The sequence below is a fragment of the Coffea arabica genome, chromosome 1e, assembly GCF_036785885.1.
Source record: "Coffea arabica cultivar ET-39 chromosome 1e, Coffea Arabica ET-39 HiFi, whole genome shotgun sequence".
In the NCBI taxonomy this organism is placed as follows: Eukaryota; Viridiplantae; Streptophyta; class Magnoliopsida; order Gentianales; family Rubiaceae; genus Coffea; species Coffea arabica.
This window is the reverse complement of record NC_092311.1, coordinates 8,343,347-8,363,573: the sequence shown is the minus strand read 5'-3', so window position 1 is coordinate 8,363,573 and position 20,227 is coordinate 8,343,347. Positions and strand designations below refer to the sequence as shown.

The 20,227-nt window shown below is 34.9% G+C and overlaps 1 long non-coding RNA gene and 2 pseudogenes across 2 annotated transcripts; all 3 read right to left on the bottom strand.

Moving 5' to 3' along the window:
* Positions 1–2,018: 2,018 nt before the first annotated feature.
* LOC113737412 (serine carboxypeptidase-like 51) lies at positions 2,019–4,139 on the bottom strand (annotated as a pseudogene).
* A 3,054-nt stretch (positions 4,140–7,193) lies between these two features.
* Positions 7,194–9,976, bottom strand: LOC113711880 (uncharacterized). Of its 2 annotated transcripts, none has more exons than XR_003453184.2 (7): positions 9,823–9,976; positions 9,377–9,523; positions 9,172–9,223; positions 8,808–8,881; positions 8,654–8,716; positions 7,921–7,998; positions 7,194–7,449 (listed from the first exon to the last, which is right to left on the bottom strand). It is a non-coding gene; the product is annotated as an uncharacterized lncRNA (long non-coding RNA). The 2 variants fall into 2 exon arrangements; XR_011815911.1 differs by having other exon boundaries at positions 9,463–9,523; positions 9,823–9,837.
* Positions 9,977–10,077: 101 nt separating this feature from the next.
* On the bottom strand, positions 10,078–16,812 carry LOC113737405 (serine carboxypeptidase-like 51; annotated as a pseudogene).
* Positions 16,813–20,227: the final 3,415 nt, after the last annotated feature.

Genomic DNA, 20,227 nt, shown 5'->3' with positions numbered 1-20,227 from the left:
CAACTCAACATGTTAACAAATTTTGGATAAAAATACCCTTTTATTTATTAGCATTACTACATTATCATTATCATTTCACCCCTTTAAATTACAGTGATACAATCACTTTACTTCCTAACAATATTTTCTAGGCATTTTACTCCATTATTAGCCACAATAGTATGTTCAAAAAAATATTAATGTATCTATTCTTTCTATATATAATTAAAAAAAAATTGGAATGATTATTCGTCCTTTTTTTCTCACTCTAAGAGTTCCAAAAACATAAAAAATGATTTTTTTCAAATTTCTTTTTTCATACTTATTAATACTAAGAAAAGAAAAAGAGATAGGAGAAAAGGAGACAGAAAAAATTAGATTTTGCAAAGAAAAAAATAAGAAAGAATCTAATATTATCGTATTACTTTAACATCACCGAGATTAGGATTAGAATTGGATAGTAAACAAAAAAGTAAAGTAACTTTAAAAAAAATAAAAATATTGAATTCTTTCTTATTTGTATTTTTTAAAATAAGAATTGAGCTCTTCTCTCTCTCTCTCTCTCTCTCTCTCTCTCTCTCTCTCTCTCTCTCTCTCTCTCTCTCTCTCTCTCTCTCTCTCTCTCTCTCTCTCTCTCTTTTCCCAACCTTTCTATTTTTTTTAGTATTAATAAGATTACCAAGAAGAAAGAGATTAATACTTTGACTTTTTCTCTTGATACTAAAAAAGAGAACAACCACTCTAAATTTTTTATTATTTTTATTATTTAAAGAGGAGAATACTTTTTTTCTAAAGTTTTTTAACTCACTAAATTGGTTTAATTGTGGGATAAATTGTCTAAAAAATAATTCTAGGGGGTAAATTGATAATAAAGCTATAGTTTATGAAAGGAAAATGATAATAATTTTAAGGGCTAAACATGTCTTTTTAATTGAATTAACAAACTCCATTAAAGTGATAATAACCCTATTTTTAAAAGTGTAACTTAAAGTTGGGGAAAAAATTTGTCCAAAATAAACTAGCAAAAAGCATGGATGCCAAGCAAACCTTACATTTTCTTCAACATTCATGATAAAATTGTGCAAAACTTTAGCCTTCCAAAATTAGGAGATTGGCTATGACGTACTAAAACTATTGGATGTGTTGTCTTCTCAACCTTGCCTCTAGTAGGCAAGAGTCATAGTAATTTTAGACCAACAGAGACAAATACAGCAGAAATATGACAATAGTTAGTTGACCTACAAAGTGGCCAGCATTAAGAATCCAGTAGAAATGTAAATTTCTGTATGATTTGGTGAAACCCTTTATACTCTTTGTCATCTTCAAAATACGCAGGAGTTCTATCCATGTTCAAGAAAAATGTGATCCCATCCCACCAATGAAATAGGAAAAAAGTTACTGATTTTGATAAGAGAGTGTTTTTCTTAGAAAGAGGGATTTGGGTTCTCAATTACTTGTGGGATTAATTAATTCCTACTTGAGCTTTTCAACCCATGTGGGCATTGGATACGTTGGTTGGACAGATGAGATGAAGCTATCAGCAACAATAAATAACATTCTAATCAAACTAAAGAAAGTCAAATTGATAGCATGGAAAATAAAGCATCATTCCTGCTCTATATTTCTTAAACCATTGCAGAATTGTGCTTGTCCATTTTAGATATTAACATTTACTCCATTTGCTCAAAGTTCATCGACCTGCAAAAAGTAGTTGAACAAATGCTTGAGAATTTACTGCATGTAATTGGATAAGCTGGTCTTATCTCAATTGAGATGTGATTGAAGAATGCTGATCAAATGAGGAAAAAAAATCATTTTTGGTATAATTCAAAATTACAAACTGATATAGTTCCTGAAAACTTCCCGACTTTTCGTTCTCAACTAAAACACAAAAGCTGATATATTTGCCTCCCTAATCCATGTCCTAATGAAATCACCTTGGATGGCTCTAGCAACAAGTTGAAAATTCCCATCTGTTCTAGCCATTATTACTTCTCCAACTCTGAGAAGTAAAAAATTTTCTAAGGAGAAAAACTCACGTGACATTCAGTGATATAGTCCTTAACTTCTTTCTAATATAACCATTCATCTAGGTAACATTATCATCATTACCATCACCTTCGGAAGGGCACCTCAATCTTTGAGGGTATACTGAGTACCTTCTTACTGCAATTTTGTGTTTTAGTTTGGATTCAGCTGATAATGATAAAGGCTCATCCTCATGTAAAATTGAGAGGAAATTGTAGAAATACTCTATTTATACACAAATGAAATCGGCAAGCATAAATTTACCAATTTATTGTGATTACCTTTAAGTTTAGATAGGCTAGGAAAAAAGTCAAAAGAATTCATACCATATTATTACTATAATGGCTAATGACTGCTATCAATTCCTTCCATGTTTCTGTGGCCTCTGCAAACTTACCTGCTGCAATTTGCTTCTTAATTTGAAGAACTACCCTACATTAAATATAGACTTATTAGAGAACCAAAATCTTTGAGCTTGATTAGATTAGAGAATTATGCTAATATGTACTACTAGTTTAAAGCATAAACATTGAAGACCTGTTTGATTTCTTCAAATCATTGCTGTCAAGCAACGAGACATCTTTTATAAGAGGACCCATGAAGACTGCATTTCAATATAAGACTCAATTCAGCTGCCCTAATCATGACACTAGTGAACAAGTAAAGAAAAAAAATACTGACTACAAACTGAAGAATCTTCTAGTGAGATCCAACTATCCCTTAATGCAACTTATATTTATAAAGGTAATAGCTCAATACTTTGGGATTTAAGAAAAAAGGTACTCCATATTCAATTTTAGGGCTCTAAATTCAATTTTTAAGTCCAAGATTTAGCTTCAATTTTCTAGCTTTAATAGCCTTTAAAGCAGATAAAGCCTTAATAGCAAATTTGCCTCCATAAAACTCTTCTATAATGTACAGAGGACTCTTCTAAAGGATCTCATTCCCTTTGAAAAATTCGATCAAGAATGTAGTTTCGTCAGTTGTTGCCTCAAAATCACTTTTCACAAACAATGTGGTGTCTTCCGTGTCTTCCACAAAACTATGGCCATCCCAACTAGATAATTCTATGCACAATTACTAGAAAACAAAATCAGGTAAGAAAATACAAAAAACCCCTCCAGGAAAATCTCATATTGATTTTTGAAAAAGCTGCATATTAATGAGATAATTCACTAACATTAATGTACCAACCATTACCTACACAAACAGGAGATCAACTTTCTGCAACCATGTTGAATTTCCTCGCTTTAGGAAAACATCTAGAGGCCCAATCTCCTCAAAGTTACCAATTCCCACACCTGAAGCTCCCTTCACTACAAAAACAGATTGTTTTATCATAAAAATAATCAAGATTGAAATTTGAGGGAACCCTATGGGAATTCTGATACTCACAGGTCTACTTTGCAGCTAAGGCTGCATACAAGTAGAGCCACTCATGACTGATCACGAGTAACTCGAATCAATATTCAACTCGAGGTCGGGCAACACTGAACTTGAGTCGAGTTTGAACTGACTAAGTCAAGCTTGAATACAAAGATAATCAACTTGTTAACTCGTGAGTTGACTCAATTATATATATATATTATTTACATAATAAAATTACATGTATATATCCATAATATTTTGTTATTTATTAAGAAAAATTATTATTTTATTCATTCTTTTAAAAATAAGATAATTTTTTTTTTATTTTTTAAACTCGAGATCGAGCTCGACTTGGTTCAAATTTGAGGTCAAGTTTGACTTCGACCTTTACATTGAGAGCTCGTCGAACTCGAATTCAACCTCGAACTTGCTAAAATTAAATCAACATTTGACTCGATTTAGCTCATTTGTAGCCCTATCTACAGCCAAAGAATAATTGGCCAAGGCTTTTCGAGATCTTGAATCATGTTTGGACTTCTATAGTACCACCAGAGCATGTGAGCCTTTGAAACATACACAAGAACTCAATATCAACATTGACAAGTAATACATGTAATGGGCACTTAAAACATCAGAAACATACTTGGCCTGATTTGAACATATCCTCACGCTTCTGATCCATCTTGACTTCCAGCAGCTATTGCTATTCCCACATGAAATAGTAGAATCATAAGAAGAGAAACAACAACGTCTGACTTTTCCATTTCAGACACTGAAGACTTTAGGGGTAGGATAAGTTTTTGACTTCCTAAAATAAGGGTGATCTGAGTTGGTTAGTGATAATAACTATCCTAATCTTAAGAAAATCATCATATGAACTAATGTCTATTCAACTAATCAAAAAGAGGTAATCTTTGTCTCTTTATCTTGTTAGTCTTAATCTCTTATCACTCTCTTGTACGAAAACCTATATATAGGGATACCTAACACCTAATTAGGAGGATATTCTTCTCCTCAAGTCAAAAAATGACTTGAGAATCAGAGTGACCTTAGAGACTTGACCCCGAGGATCTTCATGAATTGGTACTTTCCTTGTATGTTTCTTAGAGAGTTCTACCTTTATGCGATTGAGCTCCCTTCTTACCTGTCTAGTCCAACTCAGTGGAAGGAAATACTGCTTCAACAATTTGCGCTCTCTATGGGAAGTGGAGTAATATAACTTCCTTATGACAAAGACAGCCTCCAAGTAATCTATAGGCAATACCAATTAAAGTTACCCCAAAGAACCTCATGACATCCCTGGGCAAACTTAGGGTAACAATGACTATTAGATTTTAGAGGAGAAGAAAGAGAAAATTATGAATTTTGTACCAAATAATTTCCCTTTATTTGATGATATTGTCAGCCTGGTGAAAGGAAAAATAAGGCAGAAGAGGTGTAAAATTCAAAAGCTCTGATAAAGATGATAGAAAGGCAAGCTTTGTCGTCCTAAAATAGCTCTGATGATGATCATCCCCCTAAGAGGAAATGGGTTTATTCTCCCTTTAGGAAGCATATTTTTATCTCAAAAACTAGTAAGCACTACTCTCATTGCTCTCATCCTCGGTTAATAAAAGTTATTTGGAATACCATATGCCTAAGGATCCAATTCAGGATGAACTCGATCTAATCCTGCAGCCAAATCAATATGCAGATCTTTACATAGTTTTCTCCCTTTGTCAAGGAAATTGAAGAATATCCTCCACCAAAAAGATTTAAAATTCATGGATATGTATGATGCATCTACAAATCTAGAGGATCACCTGTTTGTGTTTCTTACTCATATATGACTGCAAAGCACTATAGATGAGAATCATTGCAAGACCTTTCCTATGTTCTTGAAGGAAAGGGCTCAGCTTTGGTTCCACTATTACCACTAAGATTAGTCAAGTCTTTCCTTGAACTAGCTAGGCAATTTGTAGCACAATTCGTCTCTTCCAAAGTTTACTACAAGAATGCAGCACATTAATGGTGATAAAACAAAGGCATGATAAATCTATTAGGAATTATATGACTAATTTTAATAATGAGTCTCCAAACCTGAGATAAAGATGATAAGGTGATGATGGTAGCATTTATAAATGGCTTGAGAAGTAACGAGTTATATTATAAATTTGCCAAGAAACCACCTATGACATTGGAAGAACTATTGAATAGAGCTCACGTAGATGGAACTGCCGAGAAGGCTACTCGTCTTAAACAAGAATCTGAGAAAGACTTTGAAGACAGATGAAGAAAGAATGGAACCATTGACCTTAAAGTTGGGCAGATCAAGAGGAACATTTTTGACCAACTTTCTAAAAGGAAGAGTCCATCTCAGGAAAAGAATTTCACGCCCTTATCAATACCAAGATCTCAAATCTTGGCAGTAATGGAAGCAAAAGATATTGAAAGAAGGTCTCCTAGGATGTCTGGTTCCAAAAATAAAGGAATAAAATCCTTTATTGTACTTTCATAGGGATATCGGTCACGACATTGAGAAATGCAAGGATTAAAAAAAAGAAATAGAGGAGTTGATCAAATGAGAAACTTGAAAGAGTACGTTCAAAATAACCAAGCTTCCTAGGGAGAAAGAAAAGATTATAGTCCGAACAATCAAAATGATAAAGGAGAAAACGACAAACGAGATCAACAGAGATCACCTCGAGATCGTTCACTTGACCTTGATTCACAAAATCTAGTTCGAGTCATCAATGCAATAGCTAGAGGACCTACTAGTGAGAATAGTCATTCAACCCAAAAAAATAACCAAACTCTACTAGAAGAGGATAATTCTACCCAATGAATTGAACATATATGAGAAATCATAAATGGACCTGAGGATTTTGTCTCATTGGCATCAAGCCATCAAGAGCCAATTATCTAGATGTGATCACTAATAATTTCAGATAAGTGTTTATAGATCCAGGAAGCATAGTAGATGTATCATATTACAAAACTTTCAAGAACCTTAAGTTAAAAGATAGGCAATTTACTCTAGTAAGGAGGCCATAGGTAGGATATTTTAGCCCTCCTATAAAACCTGAAAGATGATTACTCTAATGGTAACTAATGGAAAAGTCCCTAGATATCGAATTGTTCCAGTCAATTTCGTGGTTGCTAAAGGACCTTCATCATGCAATATGTTCCTTGGCTAATCTACTCATAACTCTTTAAAAGCCAATACCTCAACTTTACATTTGAGCATGAAGTTTCTGACTTCCAGTGGGACAGCAGAGGTTCATGGAGATCTTGAGGTGGTTAGGACATGTTATATAGCCATCCTCAAAGGGAAAGAAAAATTGGTGGCTCAAGCAACCAATTTGGATCCCTTTATACCCAAGGAAAAAGCAAATCAACTTAGAACTGAGGACATTGTAAAAGAATTTTCATTAGAACACTACAACAAAAATGACCTTTAACGGCATTTAAAAGTGTCAGTATAAATAATCTAACCTGACACTTTACCTTTCCTCACATCTTGGACGAGTGTCGTCCCTTCCAATGTGGGGATAGGCTCGTAGCATTCAAAGTGTCAGGAAAACTATGCTGTTATAGCAACCCATCTGCCAACAAAATTCCATTTTCTTGATAATTGAAAGTGTCAGGATAGTTATAGTCAGTAACAAGTAGGAGTTTTTTTAACTGAGCTATGCTGACACTTTTAACTGCCAGGAGTTTTTTTTTCTTTTTTTTTTTTATATAGAAGCAACCTGCAGGTAGTGCTCCCTGCTATACATTCCGTCAATCAGAAACCCAAAGGACTTGTAAAATTATCCCAAAGAACAGAATGCATATAGTAATCTTAAAGCAAAAGTCAATACTCAAATATAATTTGTTGAACTAAAAGTCAGTAACAAGTACTAACATAACAAATCCCTAACAAATACAAACTTGAAAGATTCTCATGTGCACAAACTTAAAAGATTCTCTTGTGCACAAACTAAAATATTCTCATCCCTAGCAAGTAGAAAGAACTTGCAGTAGCTTCCAAACTTTCCAATGAAATGAGAGCCTTCAGTCATAACCTGATATCTTTTGTGAGCCATCATTATTCTGCAAAGAAAGACCAGAAATAAAAAAATAAATTAAAGATATCAGCACCTAGCAATTACGTTCTAATGTAAAGTAACGATACCAAACAGGATTCATTTCATTCGAAATAAAGTTGATTGCTGAATAGCCAAATTTTGGTACCAAGCAGGTTTGCAAAACTTAACTGGCAAAAGCAAAGGTGATAACACAAGTTATATTTTCTTGTATATCAAAAGGTTTTGGAATAACACACTGATCCAGTTGCCATCATTGCACTGAAATTTCTACTTGCTATCACCAAACATACTACTAAAGCAGCAAACATACTAAATAAAGAAGAAGAATGACCAAAAAGATAGATGTCATGATTGAAATTACCGCCCTTTAGAAGACTAGAATTTATGAATCTAGATGTAATTTTATCCTTTGGCTTAGCAATGAATTCGAACGTTTGACATAACAATCTGGGGAGAAAATGTGAAAAAGCAATACCTCTTCTTTGAAGTTTAGATCATAAGTCTTGTCTTTACCATAAAACTCAGAAGCAGCCACATCCATCCCAATCACAACCTGCAGCAATTTCAAACTCTTCAAACTGATTTCAATACAGACTTGTTGAAATAAACCATACCACAGACAAGCACCCATCAAATAAGTTCAATTAGGATGTTCAAGAAAGCAATGGCTGGACCAATGCCAGAAGTACCATTAATTTTTTAGGCAAATATCTCACTTCCATTCTCACTCACCACTTCCCTTTATTCCCCAATGTATTTAGCCAAAGAGGGGAAAATACCAAAAAATAAAAAAAAATCTTCAATTGAGTGTACAGATGAGTTTAATTGACAAGCTTATGTAGCTTAAAAAATTGGATAATATGAAAACTAGCAATAAATGAAGTCCACTAACCTCTAACCGAAAGGCACGTTCCTCATTGTTTCCCTTCTCTGTGCAACATCTTAATTGCAGCCACAGTGCCATCACTCAAAATCCCTCTATACACTACCCCATACCCTCCATTTCCTATCACATTTGCTGCACTAAATTTGTTTGTTGCAATCTCAAGCTCTGTGTAAGTAAAAACTTGTACACCCCTAAGCTTAGATGCAGCCTGCTTCCATACAAACATCCGCCTTTGACATCTGCTCCATTTTCACCAGCAAAACATATACCCATAGCATTCAAGAACAGTGTAACCAGTATAAACATCCATTCCAATACTTACTTTACCAGTGTAACCAGCTTTAGCAATAGCTGTTTTAAGCAATTCAAGACCTTCCTTGTTCTCCTGAAATGTCAAAGTCACAAAGTTGTAAAACATATGACAACCGAATTGAACAATGAACAGGAAGCATATTAGCAAAATGCCATGAACTAACCTGGATATTAGAGCAATGTCACCCTCATCACCAACATTTGTTGCATCTTGGCCATACTTCTTCTTAATTACAGACTGAAGAAAGAGATCAGCAATAAACAAGCATATGTCAAAGCAACAGAAACACATCAAATGCGCTCACAGATATGAAAGAGGATAAAGCATCTTAATTACAATAATTCTATTAGTTTATATATTATTGAGTAAATTAATATCAGTACCAAAGGAAAGAAGGTTGACATTTTATCGAACAGGTTATGGACGACAAATCCAGTATAAAGGGTAGTGGTCACTTATGTGGGAGAAGCCGGGGTACAGGGCAGGGGGCAAGAGGAGCTTTTTTGGCATAAGACGAGAGCTGATACCTTTGCTTTCCAGCAACGCCTCGACACTAGCAATCATTTCTGGTACCTTGCTCTGTGCAAAAGGTTATTCTTATGAGAAGCAAATCATGTATAGGGAATTACTCGAGCAATATTATATGCCAAATTCACTTCCCATTTTCATATATGGGACAACGAACTTTCTTATTCTTGACTCGTGATGTGATTAACATAGAAGAAGGCTTACCTTTAGGCTCTCTGCAAGGAATGAGTGGTTAGCCAGTTTGTGTACTTTTGCCCATTTTTTCCCCTCATTTGTTATAAGCGGCTCACCTATTAATTTGATAATTTCTTTGCAATGCCTTCCATATCCATTTTCTGGTAAGCGCCTTCTCTGTTGGTTAGTAATTCTTTGATTAGCTCTACATCTATTATAATTAATTGGGCTTGTGAACCATGCCAACTAATATATAGTTCTTACCTGTCAGCCGAAACAGAAAATCATGAAAACAAGATTGAGAATGAAGCAACTTTTAGAAGAAAAATCAGTATCGAACTTGAACTAGCATACCACAGAATCTTATTGCAGCTTACAGGAGTTAATTATTTTCACATCAATTGGTTTACAGAGCAGGAGCAGGAAATCAGAAAATTGTACAATTTAGGGCAAAAAGTAACCATGCAATTACATACCTTCAATAGGGAAGCAAAGGTAGTTTGATTGCAGAGAGATTCAGCAGAAAAAACTTTGTGGGGAAAGGAAAATTTTGGCAGAGAGCTTTGAGAGATAGTTTGCCGAGAGAGATGAGAAGAGCCAAAATTTTGCTGGCCGGCAAAATGAAATTTTGAGATTTCACTAAGTGTTTTGGCAAAGGAATCTTCCGCCAAAATCAAACGACATCGTTTTATGTTTTAATTTTTTTGGTGTATCTCACATTTTCTCAAGTGTCATGATAGGGAATCTAAAGACACATTATTATTTTTATATCAGATAAAATAAAAAAAATTAAAGTATTTTTTATTGATTTGATAACAAATGTCATGATAGAAGTGCTATAATGACACAAACCAACAAGTGTCCTTATACACGTGTCAAGAAAAGCCATTTTTGTTGTAGTGCCGTCATTAAGAATCCAGCAGAAATGTAAATTTCTGTATGATTTGGTGAAAGCCTTTACACTCCTATCACCTTCACAATAGAGAGGCGTTCTATCCTTGTTCAAGAAATCTTTGATCCTATTCCACCTATTAAAATAGGCAAAAGATTATTGATTAGGGTAATAGGGTGTTTTTATTTTGTACATTTTTCTTCTTAGGAGGTGATTTAGGTGCTTATTTACTTGTGGGATTCTTTTTTCTTACTTGAGCTTTTCAAGCCATGCGTTTGTTCTCTTGGTTGCACACATGAGATCAAACTACAAGCAATAGTAAAATAACACTTTGATTGAACTATTTAGCCAAAAAGAAAATACAAGGAGAGAGTGAAATTCATAGCGTGGATAATAAAAAATCCCAGGTCAAGTTTATCTACTAGAAGTCACAATTTTTTGTGACCACAAAAAAAATGTTTCAACTTGATTAAGACCATGTCAGTGTATCAAATTTATACTAATTACGACTGCTTCAAAATCCCATCCAACTTGACTACCATTATTTTGTTCCATTATTCACGCTGTTGTATTGCAGCCAATAATCTACGATGTCCTATGAAGTTTTTCTTGGATATCTACAAATATCCATTCTTCCATGAATCTTAAAATAGTATTTTTTTTCAAATTTTTTTGGAGAACATTCTAAGCATAAAGATTTAGATTTCTTTTGCTTAGAGTTGCATAATCTTACTTGTCCATTGTAGATAGTCACATTTACTCCTTTTGTTAGAAGTTCATCTACCTGTAAAAAAGTAGTTGAAAAAATGCTTTAGAATTGACTGCATATAATTGGATAAGCTAGTCTCATCTCAATTGAGATGTGTAAAAAAATGCTAATCCAGAAAGTCAATAAACATTCTTGGTATAGTTCAAACCAAAACGTCTGAAGTTCTTAAACTTTTATAATTAACTACTAACAAAAAAAAGCTGATTTAGTTACCTCACTAATCCTTGCCCTCATGAAATCACCTTTCAGGCCTTCAAAAATAGGACCGGATTGCCCTCCCCATCTGTTGATTCCATTATTAGTCGTTGAATGACAATTAAGTGATGAACTCAGAAGAAGTCTGAAATTTTTCTAAGAAGAAAAACTTACATAATATTTGGTTGTATAATCTTCAACTTCTTTTTAATTTCACCATTCATAAATGCATAAAGATCACCGTCACCTCTAGGAGAGGACCTTTTTACTGCAATACGTTGTTTTAGTTCTGAAGCAGCTAACAACGATAAAGGGTCGTCCATTGCAAACGAGAGGAAATTGTTCGAAGTCCTGTATTTATCCACAAAAGAAATCATCAAGCACAAACTATGAGACCCTGGAAAATTAGGTTATATTTATTTATTTCTTTGAGTGCATTTTCTTTACTTTAAATTATTGCCTTAATTTCCTTGATATTTTTATAAGTGAGTGAAGTTTTAAAATCATTTTCTTGGTATAAATTAGTACACGTTAAATTTGAAGTGCATTATGGACGTGGGACTTGCTAGTACGGTTAGTGCGGTAAATTTTTGACTACTAGGTGAAATCTTGCATAAAGGAACATTAGTTTACAAGGTGTTAGGGGATAATTAGAGGTCAGCTAGATAGACTAACCATTGGAAGACAAGAGGATGAGATCAAAACCCTAAAGAGCCAAGTGTCGCGAAACCATTGGATGTTGGACTTTGACCATGTCTTCTTAACTTTCTTAAAATCAAATTTGACCAAAAATTGTCTTCATTTTGCACTAGCTTTGCCGAAATTTTGAGAGGGAGAAACCAAGAGAAAAGTTCATCTTCCACTTCAACTGCTAGCTTGAATCTTGAGTTTCAATCCACAGGCTTGCAAAATACTCCATAAAAGTGGTTCGCTAGGGAAGATTAAGGGCTTGAGTGGAGAGATTTTTGGAGGAAAAGCACTAAGCTTCCATCTATCTTGGAGTTACAAGGTATTTATGGCAAGAAACTCTCTCTACTTCAAATATTTGTCAATTAGTGGTTTAGGGTTTCAACTTTGGTAGTTTTATGAGAAATATTATGATTTGAAGTGATGTTCTGGAAAAATTCAGTTTTTATGGTGAATTATCTGCCCACACACGATGGTTAAGTGTTGGCCATGGTTTGGTAGCTTTGCTATGTGAAATAGCTAGCTTTTATGTGTTAGTTTAACTTGCCTAAAGGAAATTTCAGCATGTATGCATAAATTTCAGCTTAGGGTTTCATTTTCTAGCTTGAGTAGGTGATAGTTACATGCTTGATTTAGTGAGTTTTTGGCTTGGTATGTATATGATTGAGTTGAGGCTGTTTTGTGGTAAGAATGAAGCCTTGAATTGGCTGGAAAAAGTAGTAAACACAAAGGGGGTGCTGCTGAAAATTTTGTCCTTAGGAACCCGTGGACAGCCTTAGCAAATCTACTATATCTTGTTGTAGAAAAATTGGAATTGAGTTCTGTTTATTGCATTTGAAACTAGTATCAACTAAGAAAATTTCATCCTTTTTCTCAATTCCTATGAATATCTATGTTTTTTCAAAGTTGACCGAAATTGCATCCCTGTTCTGTCTTTTACTGAATGAAGCAGCAATTTGTGGCTTGAATTTGACTGACTTGTGGTCTGAATCTTACAAAAGTGCATTCTGAAAAATTGTAGCCCTTTAAGTCTATTTTCCGACGATATAAATTTTATCAATTTTGAACTTAAGAAGCGTAAGATATGATTTTTCAAAATTGTGTTGTGCAAAGCTGAGAAATTTTGTTCTCTTAGAACCATTTGTACTTTTATTTTCCACTTTAAGTTTGGAGTTGGTCAATCATTTTGGGTATGGTTTATGAGTGGAATTGAGGTTTAAGAGAAAGGAAATGAAGTCTTAGAAACTTTAATTTTTTCATGTATTTTGGCTTTATATTGCACGTTAGTATATAACCACAGGACTTGAGAGAGTTCAAGAGGACGAACTAGGGATAAAGTGAAGGGTTGCATTTGATTGGTGAGTGTTCCAAGTACATGAAAATATTTACGTGGAATGTCTGCTTGATTGAATGACATGTTTACTTGGTTTAAGTAGTTGTTCTTGAACTGATAATCTTTGGGATGAGGATGTACTTTATCATACTCGATCCTATGCAGTTCACTTCGTGATATTGATAGGAAATGAATTGCTTTGCTTGCACTTGACTTGTTGGTCACTCGAGTGGTTATTCCCTTGACTTACGTGTTACATGCTCATTGTTGTTAGACAATTCTAGGTACTTGATTTCTCGTCTCATAAGTAAGTGTGTACTTTATCGCACTTGACCTAGCTCAATTGAACTTGTGATATTTTGTTAAAACATGTGTTAGCCGTTTTGTTACAACTGAAAAGTGGCCAGAATCCGGTCACTTTCAGGCCGGATTTTCAGCCGGATTGCCAGCCGGATTTGAGGCAGTGAGCTTCAAAGTTTTTAAGTTTTCCCCTGAAAATCCGGCCAAAACCTGGCCGGATTGGTGGCCAGATTCGCTGAGAGAATTTTTTATTTCTGTATCTTCCTTCAAGTTTTCTTGTTTGAACAGGGTTCTTAATCACCTGATTTCAATTGTTTGGATTTGAAATATTTGAAATGCTTGGAAACATGATATGCTGAACTTATTTGTGATTTAAACTTGTGTAGGCGAGGATGCTCTTATATACACTCAATTAACTTGATGTGACTAAACACTTGATATCCCCTTCATACATGAACAAGTAACTTGATTTGTAGATGACATGTACTTGTGTTTATGCTTGTGCTTTACCTGTAAGTGCTGAGCGGCCGTACGTACCTCTGTTCTGTTTTGTCGAGTGGAGTGTTATCTCCTCGACTATTGGTATGCTAGAGTAATACCATCTCTGTTTATTTCTGAATATGGAGCGTAAGTGACAACTAACGTCTCCAATCTGAATATCTGGGACTATAAGTCCAACATAGGGCTAGTTGGTCGAATCGAGCCAGCAAGGGCTTGGTCGATGAGATTGACGAACCTTGGGTACTCCTATGGTGTTCGGGCCAGGTAAGGTGGTTGATAGGTGGACGGAATTGGTGTAAAGTGAAGATCTACGGACGTTATACTTCCATGGTTAACGGAGAGTCAACGGACCTTGATCAAGCTACTGTAGAACTTGCTCCAGAGGGCAACTTGTATCCTTGACATGAATGTGTTTCTTACTGTACCCTTTTGCATGTTTTATCTGGCTACTTGTTTAGCTATATACTGAGTCATGATCCATTCGTGTTTGACTTGTTTCTCGATGTCTGGATATGCTATCTTGTCTTGTATTTTACCTGTTTAATTACTTGAAATCTCACTAGATTTTTAGCTCATTCCACGGCATTTGTTTTCCTTACAGGGATGAGAACTTGAGAGATTGAATTGAGGAAGGTCTCGATTTCTTCCAAATTTGTTAGTTGCTCGTGTAAGCACTGCATAGGTGTCTAGCCGACTTGTTTGGTTTGATTTTTAGCAAGTTCGACTCTTTGGCTGTATTATAGACTGTATGAACATTAGAGGTCCATGAATGTATCTATATTGATGGCTGTAATTAAGATCGTTGTATTTTGAGGTTCTATTTGTAAATTTTCATGAATTGTGACTGAGTCCTGGCGAGAGTTGGGCAAGCGATCCGCCAAATCCTTGGGTACGCCCTAGGGGGAGGTGGGGCTGTCACACAAATGCACCGATTTGTTGTGATTAACATAAGTTCAATTAGACTATGCGAAAATTCATACCATATTGTTACTGTAATTGGTAATTAGATCTTCCAATTCGTTCCAAGTGTCTGTGGCCTCTGCAAACGTACCTGCTGCAATTTGCTTCTTAATTTGATTAGCCACCCTGCATTAAACAATACAAGCTTCTTAGGCAACTTAAAATTTTTGAGCTCGATTAGGTCAGACATGTGGGGTTGCTAAATTCACACAAGTTTCAATAGTAAAAAACATATTTCATTGATGCATTTAAGGCTTGGATTTAGGATGGTACCATCTTTAGGTGTAAAACTTGATACCTGATTGAGTTCTGGAAACCATTGCTGTCAAGAAACGAGATGTCTTTCAAAAAAGGAGCCCATGAAAACTGTATTTTGGTCACCAGAACTCAATTCACCTCTTCTAACTAAGTAATCATGAGATGAATGAAGAACAGAAACTACATATGGTAAAATCTCTGGTGAAATCCAACTATACCCCGATGCAACTCCTATACAAAAAAGGTAAGAGCTAGCTCAAGAGTTTAGGATTGAAGAGAAACTAAGATTTTAGTTTTAAGAATGAAAAACGAATTGTTACCTCCGAGATTCAGCTTTAGCTTCCCAGCCTCAATAGCTTAATTTTAAAGCAGATAAAGCCAGAGTAATGGCAAATTTGCCTCCATAAGACTCAGCCACAATATATAGAGGACTCTTTTGGAGGGTCTCATTCCTATTGAAAAATTCAATCAAGAATTTAGTTCCATCCTTTGCAGCCTCCACATTAGTCTTCACAAATAATGTGGTGTTTTTAACGTTTTTCACAAAACTGTAACATGTTTCAACTGGATAATCCTATTTAGATTGCAAACAGGCAAAATAAATTTAGATAAGGAGATACAAGAAAAAACCTGTAGGAAAATCCCATTTCAGTTTGAAAAACAGCATGGATGCTGATGTGATTATTCACCAACATTATGCAACCTAGTACCAACCACAAACAAAAGATCAGCTTTCTGCAACCATGTCAAATTTTTTTGGCTTTAGAAACATGTCTAGAGGTCCAAATTCTTCAAAATTACCAAATCCAACTCCTAAAGCACCCTTCATAAACAAAATACAGTTGATTGTATGAACAAGCAACAAAGATTGAAACTTGAAAAAATCCCACGAGAATTCTGATACTCACGGTCCGCCTTGCAGGCAAAGAATAATTGGCCAAGGCTTTTCTAGATCTTGAATCCTATTTGGACTTCTGTAGTACCACCATGGTTCGCCATCACGGGTTACGGTCTCGGTTGTTCCACATCCGTCGCGACATATCAGTTGAATATCGGGTGTTATGCACATTATAGTACAAGAAAGTTTTCCAAAATTTCAAAAAAATTACTAAAATTAGAAAATATCAAAAAGGCATAATTTAAAAAAATATTCCAGTTGACTCCGAGTTATCTCGGATATATTGGCCGATATCATGCATCACGGATTCGAATAGACCAATATTGACCGAGTCAGAGCAAGTCGTCATGGATATGGTAATATCCGCGATTCGTGGATTGGTATCGTATCGGTCCCCTCCGTTCCGGTTACGACTCGGCTGATATGTATTAGTATCGGCTGATATGGCGAACCATGAGTACCACCAGAACATGTGAGCCTCTGAAACAAACACAAGAACTCAATATCAGCATTGACAAGTGATCCTTTTAATTGGCATTTAAAACATCAGAAACATACTTGGTCTGACTTGAACATATCTCCACGCTTCTGATCCATCTTGACTTCCAACTACTATGGCTATTCCCACCTGAAATAGAACCATAAGAAGAGAAACAATGTCTGACCTTTCCATTTCGGACACAAAAGATAGATAAAATTGATCCTGACAAACAGACTTTGCAAATTTGTATGCAAGGATTGAAGAAAGTCGAAGACTTAGAAAGTTCGATTAGATATATTACATGGGTGATTTGTCCTAGACGCCTAGTTACCCATTGGATTTGGCTCCTCTCCATCACACACACACACACACCCACCCAATACCTTTTCCATTTCCCTAAATATGCTTTTGGATATTCTGACACTTGTCCTTACAATATTTAGAGGGATAAGATTTATTTACTTAACATTAGTTAACGGACTTCAATACATCCAATTAGTAGAAGCAAAATTCTAGGCCTTCATTTCTGTATTCATCTAATCAGCTTCTTCATTTTACCGTTCCACTGTAGAAGATCCCTAAACATTATCAGTTCTTCCAAATTCTAAAACTGAATAGTAAAATTCAGTTTCACTACCTCGCTTTTGAAGATGTAAAAATTTTTATATGTCCAATTAGCATATGTTGTGCTTCAAGAAAAAGTTAATATGCATTAGGCAACTATATAATTAGAATATCTTGTCCTTTTGGAACTTATTCTAGTGACTCAAGTTCTAAAATCATAAATCGATTACATAAGCAAGAAAATCGACGATGAAATAAGATAAAAAGATGAGAATGATATGATTAATTGTTAGAAAATTGGTTTAATTTCTTTTAGGCAAGTTTCTTGTTTTGTGTGGAAGTAACTAGTTTCCCAATTGATTTTAATTACTTGAAATAGTAGCCAAGAAATTTTCTATTTTGTTTAGAATTAGAAATTATTTCTTATTCTGTATAAGTCCAGGTATTAGAATTGGTTTCCTGTTGTTATTTGGGTTTTGGCCAAATAATATTCCTATAAATAGGTGGGTTGGCATACTTCAAAGAGACACACAAGGAGCACACAAGAGGCAACATATAGTCTTATACATGGGGTGTGAGAGGGTTCTTGAAAGATGAGAGATGGTATGCAAGGGTTGGATTTGGGTTCAAGTTGTAATCTTATGTAGGGTTTTCCTCTTATAATAAAGAACAAGTTTCTCTCTGTGGACGTAGGCTCAATGGTGGAGTCAAACCATGTTAAATATTGTGTGTCATTTATCTTTCATGCTTGTGACTTATTTGTCGTTAAATTATTGTATACTTGATGTTTCAATAGTTGTGTATTCCGCGCTTGAATCCTAATAAGTGGTATCAGAGTTTGGTTGTGAGATTGGATTGCTCACAAGCACTTAGATTCCAACAAACTGAATGGTTGAATCAAAAGTTTGGTTGTTCAAGGTTGAATCTTGGTTAACTATTGAGATCAAGTGAATTTGTAGCTGTTACTAATTGGACAATTTAATGAGTGATATCCTTGTTTCAATTGCTTGACAAAAAAAATTGATGGTGAAGGATAGGAAGTCGAAAAGCATGGAGGCGCTTAACGGTGAATCTAGCCAAGTGATTCAAGGGTAAGGAAAAAGGTAGAGTCCAATTTTGATTTTGGACGTGAATCGGTAGAGACTTTCTCACACCTCCAAAGGTTAAAACTGCGTTCCAGTGGATTTTAGATTTTGGTTATGTTCTTTGTGTGGTGTGGTATGTCCCAGAGAAACAAAGAAGTCTCTGACAGTTCTTTGTGTGGTGTGGTGTGGTACGTCCCAGAAGACTTTGACAGTTACGATTTTTTCGTTTTTTACGAAGTCTTGAAAATCACACGTGGCGAGACAGTCCTGAGGATGAAAAGAAATATGATAATTTTATCACTTGATTGCCTCAATGATCAGGGTTAAAACTCACAGAAGGAGATCTCGGATTATAAGTAGTGGTGAGAAGAAATCCTGCAAACGGAGATGGTGAATTGAGGCACTTTCTCACGAGTCAACTGGAAGGTAGATTTGGAATAACTACACATGTTCATTTGCTGATTGAATCAATTTGGTGCAAGGACTGTATTGATTCGGGTGTGTAGTTCGGTACCATATTATTTAGTAGTTAAAAACAAATGGTTGTTAAAAGAAATTTTCGCCAAGGTGGAGATTTGTTAAGAAATTGACTTAATTTCTTTTAGGCAAGTTTCTTGTTTTGTGTGGAAGTAACTAGTTTTCTAATTGGTTTTAGTTACTTGAAGTAGTAGCCAAGAAATTTCGTATTTTGTTTAAGATTAGAAGTTATTTCCTATTCTGTATAAGTCTAAGAATTAGAATTGGTTTCCTATTGTTATTTGGGTTTTGACCAAATAATGTTCCCTGTAAATAAGTAGGCTGGCATACTATAAAGAGACACACAAGGGGGCACACAAGAGGCAACATGTAGCCTTATCCATGGAGTCAGATAGGGTTCTTGAGAGATAAGAGATGGTATACAAGGGTTGGATTTGGGTTTAAGTTGTATTCTTGTATAGGATTTTCCTTTCATAATAAAGAACAGGTTTATCTCTATGCACGTAAACTTAATGGTGGAGCTAAACCACATTAAATATTGAATGTCGTTTATCTTTCATACTTGTGACTTGTTTTTCATGAATTGTTGTATACTTAATATCTCAATAGTTGTGTGTTCCGCGTTTGGATCTTAACATTAATCTGAATATTTACTTTGAGAACAATTTCGAGATTCCCAAAACAAAAAATCCGTTTCAAGTGAGAAAAACATTACCAATTCACTGAAAGTTTGAGAAAAAGATGCAAGATCATGATTTGGGCACGATATACCTGTAACTTAAATTCCATGATTTGACTTTTCTTTCCTTTTCTTTTCCCATGAAATTCCATGATTTGACTTTTCTTTATTTTACTTTTCCCATATAAAATTTGGCTGGAAAAGGTGGTTTTTTTTTTTTCAAATACTCCAAATTATGGTAAACATGGTATGTTAAATTGTGCTTAACCAAGGTTAAGATGCTGGTTATGAGCAAAAGAAATCCTGGACATTGACTTCAAATTGGACACATGTCAAACTCATATTGCTATATTGAGGATAATCGGAGAAAATAAGTAATGGAAAGGAGCTGGATTCATTAGCTGTCTACTTCAGGGAAGGGGAAAAAATGTGAGAAAATATCTAAATAATTATAAGGGCTTTTTTTGGGGGGGAAGGGGTGGGGGAAGCTAGAAATATAAACCCCATTCCACAAGCACTTAGCACTTTTTTTGAGGGATAAGTAAAACTTCACCTTGGCTCCCTCCCTTGGGGCTGGGGGGGTGGGGGAAGCTAGAAATATTACGCTTACCTCCCTGGCTTCCTTATTTTCAATTTCAATGCAACAAAGTCGGCCATTTATCCAAAAAAATCACATAAAATGTTAAAAGTCATACATTCAATTAAACTCCAACAAAGGACTTTGAAAATGAAATGAAAATGAGATAAGTTGATTTTATTATTTTTGTTTTGAAAAAAATCATGAAAATCTAATAAGGTAAAT